This window comes from Sciurus carolinensis, chromosome X (genome assembly GCF_902686445.1).
Source record: "Sciurus carolinensis chromosome X, mSciCar1.2, whole genome shotgun sequence".
Classification (NCBI taxonomy): domain Eukaryota; kingdom Metazoa; phylum Chordata; class Mammalia; order Rodentia; family Sciuridae; genus Sciurus; species Sciurus carolinensis.
In genome coordinates this window covers 63,592,184-63,598,389 of record NC_062232.1, presented here as the reverse complement: position 1 = coordinate 63,598,389, position 6,206 = coordinate 63,592,184, and the positions used below count along the sequence as shown (strand labels likewise).

Below are 6,206 nucleotides of genomic sequence, written 5' to 3'. Positions count from 1 at the left end.
ATTAACAGCACCAGTGCAAAAATATGCAGTCTTAAACCAAATAGTTCCTCTTAAGACAAAAACAGTATTGTTGTAATAAACTGAGATGATGAGTTTGATTAGTATCTACACCATAAGCAGCAGGTTTGCAGAAAGGCCTACAATTTCTAATAGTGGACAAAGAAAGTTTGGCAGGAAGAGTACATAAGATGAGGTAAGAAGTGAGAATATAGAGGTACTAGATCATAGGAAGAGTGGAAGAAGAACCAAAAGAAGTTGGTTGTTAGCAGGAGAAAAGGGAGAAAGAGACACTGAGCAAACAGATAAATAAGAGGAAAATAAAGAGAGTATGTTTAAAACAAAGGACCTATAACAAAACTATAATATATTATTCAAACCTCCTGGTCCTTAGTAGCCTGATGCATGAAAGGTACTTGATGTCAAAAATGATGGGGATGTGAAAGCGAAAATGAAAAAAGAAAAAAAGGGAAGAAAAAAGAGTCTTAAAGAAGAACTGAACAGGTTTTTTCTCTGTTGGAGTTCAATATCTTCTCTACTTCCCTTTTCTTCTGATATGCAGGATTGTCTTGAGTTTGCTGGTAATTCCTCCCGCTAAGGTGGGAGGATTCGATTTGGAGGCAGGACTCCTGGAGGAAAGGTATAGCAATTGCCAGTCCCTCTGGAAGACTGCATCCCAGGACTCTCCTTTGGGGTCCACTTGTGTGACACAGAAACCTAGTCTTAGCCCCTTTCCTCACTTGTGGAACCCAAAATTCCTAGTCTATGATTTAGTCTTTAAATTTTATCTCTCCTGCCCCTGCCCATCGGATTTCCCAATCAGGAACCTCTCACCCCAGAGGTCCTGAGGGCTGAGCACTGGGTCCTATGTGCCTGTCTCTGAAAAGCATTCTTTACTGGACAAATCGGGACCAGATTTTGAAAGCTGTGGGCCAGTCGTGTAGCTGCAGCACTGGGCCTGGTTGGTGACTAAGGGATGGCTAGGATACTGGGAATTGAGGGGCCAGAAGACCCTGTTGATTTCCAAACCAGTCAGACCTAGTGATGGGTGAAGTCATGTACCAGTCTGATGTTGAGTCCCAGCAAGTGTTGGTTGAGTAATCTCTGGGATCTGGGTGGCTGGTTGGCTGGATGAGCTGGGATCAAGATGCCCTCAAACTCTTTTCCCACAGACTGACCCCTTGCCAGGTTCTCTCCTGCCTCTGGAGCAAGATGGTGTCTATTAACATACCTAGTAGAGACATCTCATATGTAACCAAGCCTGCAGGGTCCTTGTTGATGATCTTTCAGGTCCTGACTGTTATCCCTTGGCCACATCCCAAGTTGGTGGTGGAAGCAGCAGCTAACCGGTAGGTACATTGATAATGAGCTTCTAGACCCTGGCAGGTGTCCCAAGATGAAAGGTTCCCAAACTAAAAATGTCTGAAGAGGTGGTGGGGATGATCAAAGGTGGTGGCAGAGGTGTCCCAACATGGTGGTAGTTGGGGGAGGCACAGTATGCAGGGCAGGCACTGGGCTTCTGTGATATGTACTTATTAATTCTTCCCTGGCTCTGTGTAGCTCATACTAGCTGCTTAAGCCTCTCCTATTTTTCACTTATGGTAATTACATCATCCATTTGTTAGATTGGAATTTCTGATACATTTCTATCTCTGGAAACTAACCAAATTGGTGATCAGTGATAATTTTTTCAATGAATATGGAAATGAAAGGCAGATATTTTCTCTCACATTTTGGGTGCTTTGGACAATTAACTCATATATAGTCCCCCAGTCTCTTCTCCCTAGTGTTTTCTCCCTCTTATTTCCACCAGATCTGGCTATTATTCATTGATCACAAATTTTCTGGCTGTGTACACAAAACAATGATACGAAGATGGTAAGGAAAAACTATAATTATTCTGATTTTATCCATTCATATTGAATAAATGTATTAAATATCACACTGTGCCCCATAAATATGTGCAATTGTTACATATTAGAAAAATTTTAAAAAAAATATTTAAGGAAGTGGAAATAGTAAGTACACTGATTTTATTGTTATATACACTATATATGTATAGAATTACCACAACATATCCCAAACACTTGTACAATTAGCGTAATAATTTAAATTGAATGAAGAGTTTATTGTACTCAGGATTAGAATTTTTCTCTTTTAGAGATACTCCTAGTTTAACATCTTTTCTAATGTCACCTAGAATGTTTTCCAAATATATAAAACTCTCTTATTTAACCCTTAAGGCCCATGTCCATCCTATTTTCTTCTATTATTTCCTCTTCATTTTTAAATATTTTTTGCAAATCATGCTTTCCTATGGTGCATATTCATAAAGACTTCTGTTAGACACCATTTCATTGCTATGACAAAATACCTGAGAAAAAGAAAAGAAGAAAATTTATTTCAGGCTTACATTCTCAGAGGTTTCTGTCCTTGATCATTTGATCCCATTGCTGTGGGCTTTTGGTGAGGCACAACATCATGGAAGTTATATTAAAGCAAAGCTGCTCACCTTGTAGTAACCAAAATAGAGAAATTAAAAGAAAGAGAATGAAAGAGAAGGGGGCAGATACAACATATATCCTTCAAAGTCATATTCTTGTGGCCTATCCTTTCTAATTAGGCCCCACCTCAAAAAGTTTTCCACATCTCCCAACAGTACCAACAGCGAAGGGTCAATAGAATGTCCAAGGAACATAGGGTTAAGAATGGGCTGGAATAGAATATAGTTGTGTTTTGATGGGGAAATACATAGAAAAAGATAAGTGACAAGGTGGTAGTTGAAAAGGGAGGTACTCTAAGAGAATGCAAACATATCTATTTGGGATTACTAAAATGCCTGCAGTATGAGGTTCACAGTAAAGTATTTCTCCTTTATTCTCATCAATATACAATAAAATCTCCATCATTCACCTATACCATACAAAATAAATTTTCTTGGATGAGTCGAACAGAGGCTAACATGGTGCTTAGTGGAGTATAACCAAATGTAGTTTAAATTCAGTTTTAGCTAACTCATAAATCTGTCTACCATGATAGGTTAAAGATTCCTCAAATGAATGTGATCTCTTCCTTTGAATAACTCTAACGTCTTGTTTACACCTCTATTTGTCACCATTTTTAATGTGTTTGAACCTTGTTTACTTACTATAGACTTCTTTCTGAACTACTGAAATACCATGAATGTAGGAACCACATACAATCTACTTTTGTCCTTTAAAGAAATAATTTTTATACAATGTACCACTTATTCTGAATGATGTTTCTAAGTAATTTATGGATGTGCTATGAGAGTTGGAAATACGTCTCAATGAAATTCATTAATCTATGCAATTAGGATTAATATTTATAATGATATATCATGTTTTAATCATATCCACCCTCTCCTTTAATCTCTTACCATAACCTGTCTCAGCACTCCCTCCACTATTCTTCCCCAATAGTTCCTCTTCTAGTTTCAGGTCATCTATGTGTGTGTGTTGGGGGGGAGGGGTGGTGTCAGTTACCACATAGAAAAGTTACTTATTTTTCCGTGTCTGGCTACTTTTGCTTAAAAGCATGGCATCAAGTTTCATACATTTTCCAGAAAATGACATGATTTCATTCTTCTTTATGGCTGAATAATGTTGCATTGTATTTTATACCACATTTGTTTTTTATTAATTCATTTGTGAATAGGCAAATTGGTTGATTACATAACTTGACTATTGGGAATAGTGCTGCATGAAAGATAGGTATGCAGGTAATTCTTTTACATGCTTACCTCATTTCCTTTAGATATACAACCAGGAGTGGTATACCTGAATCATATGGGTGTTCTAGTTTTAAATTCTTAAGGATCCTTCATGCTGTTTTCCATAGTGTCTGTACTATACTAGTACACATTCCTGACAATAGTGTGTGAAGATTCCTTTTTTCTACACATTCTCACAAGCATTTTATTTATTTATTTATTTATTTATTTACTTACTTACTTACTTACTTACTTATTTATTTTTGGTTTTGGTACCAGGGATTGAACTCCGGGGTATTTGACCACTGAACCACATCTCCAGCCCTTTTTTGTATTTTATTTAGAGATAGGGTCTCACTGAGTTCCTTTGCACCATGGTTTTGCTGAGACTGGCTTTGAACTTGTGATCCTCCTGCCTCAGCCTCCTGAACCACTGAGATTACTGGCATGTGCCACCATGCTGGTTTGTTTTTTTTTTTATTTTGATAATAACCATTCTGACTATAGTGCAATAGAATTTCAAGATACTTTTGATTTTCATTTTCCTTATGACTAAAGATGCTGAATATTTTTCATATATTTATTAACCATTTGTAGTTCTTTTTGAGAAGTGTCTATTCTGATCATGTGCCCAATTTCTATTGAAGTATGTACTTTTTTATGTTTTTGTGTTCTTCACATATTCTGGATATTAATCCTCTGTCAGATGAATAGCTAGCAAATATATTCTTTTAAAAGTTTTATATTCTCTTTGTTGAAAATTTCCTTTTCAGAGAAGAAACTTTTTAATTTGATACAATCCCATTGTTAACATTTGATTTTATTTTCTGAGCTATTGGGTTTCTATTCAGAAAATCATTACCCGTGCCTATATCTTAATGTGGTATTCCTATATTTCCCTCCAAGAGTTTAAGAACTATTAAAAGGACTTATTTTAATTATCTAATTTCTGTTACAAGTAGGTAATGTGAAGATGCATTTTATTTCCATGTTACCTATTTTAATTAATTTATTTTGATGTGTTGTCCCTGGAAATTTCATTGTTTGATAATGTCTGTTTTGTAATATTTAGAGGAGTAGAATATTTTTACTTTTTCATGAAATTTATTGCTTAATATTCCATGTTGTTTGAAACCATGGCCTGTCAGTCACTATTATTTGATTTCCAACTCTATCGAATTCTGGATATTTCACATTGTTCAAGTAATTGAGTCTATCTATGCTTTAATACCATAATATTTAAAAATTTAAAAAATGGAGAAATCTTACAGGGAGACTTTGATAATGAGATATACCACCAAGAGATCAATAAATTAAAGTTTTATGTACCAGCCTAGGCTGGCATAACAAAATACTATAGGATAGGTGGCCTATACAATACAAATTTATGTTCTCACCGTTATAGTAGGACTTGGTTTATGGTCAGGGCTTTCTCCTGGCTTATTAATGTCTGTCTTTGCACGGTGTCCTCACATGGCAGGGAGAAAGAAAGCATGATCTCCCTGATGTCCTTTTTCTCTTTCTTTTATTTTTATTTAAGGACTCTATTCCTATACCGTATGGGCTCCACCTCATTAACTCTATTTAAATGTAATTACTTCCTTACAAACCATATCTCCAAATATAGACAAATTGGGAGTTGGGTATATAATTCAGCACATAGTAGTAAACTAGCTAATTGTTGCTTCAAAATATATCCTAAATGCACAAAGTATGAGGTTTTGCACCTAGAAGATACACAGATTTACAAACTGATTTTTTTGTGTGTGGAGAGACAATAATGAATAGAGATATCATTATCATTTCTCTTCATCTGTTCTATCCTTTAAAGTATCTCTTCATGATATCCACTTTCCTTTCAATACTTGCATTTTACCTCCTTATGCATGTAGAAGCAATATTTGAAGAGAACGGACAGTAGTAGAAGCATGGCCAAGGGTGGGGTATGTAAACAATAAGACTAAGAAAATAGTTTGATCTTTCACCCTTTTAAGTCTTCCTTGATTACTCACAATTTATCTATTAAATATTTCAGAGTAACCTGATGTGTGTTTAACTGAATGTGGAATGTGTACCTAGTAGAAGTGCATATAATACCTATTAGCATATGTTACATCTCTAAAAGTATTTCAATGAAAATAGATATTTGAAGACAGAAAAAAATACATTTATGTCATTAATGTGCTTTATTTCATAAAGCCACATGTAAACATCCATCTATGTGTGGGAAGTCTCTATTTTATTTTTAATATATGTGACAAAGAAATGTAAATACTTAATTTGAATTTTTTTCTCCATGCACCATAAAAGCCTGAAAAAGCTGGAAGGACTGAATAATTAGGCATATATTGCCTCATTCCTGCTATGAGGAGTCCCAAAACTTTATGGTTACATTCCAGTGGAAGGTCTTTCCAGGGTGAGGAGTAGATGCACACATTACAGTTCTAGTGAAATAATTGTAATAGTGTAAACATGA

The 6,206-nt window shown here is 35.5% G+C and overlaps 1 pseudogene; it reads left to right on the top strand.

The window, feature by feature from the left end:
* Positions 1 to 1,209: 1,209 nt before the first annotated feature.
* Positions 1,210 to 6,206, top strand: part of LOC124971521 (growth arrest-specific protein 7-like) — a 31,155-nt pseudogene continuing 26,158 nt past the window's right edge.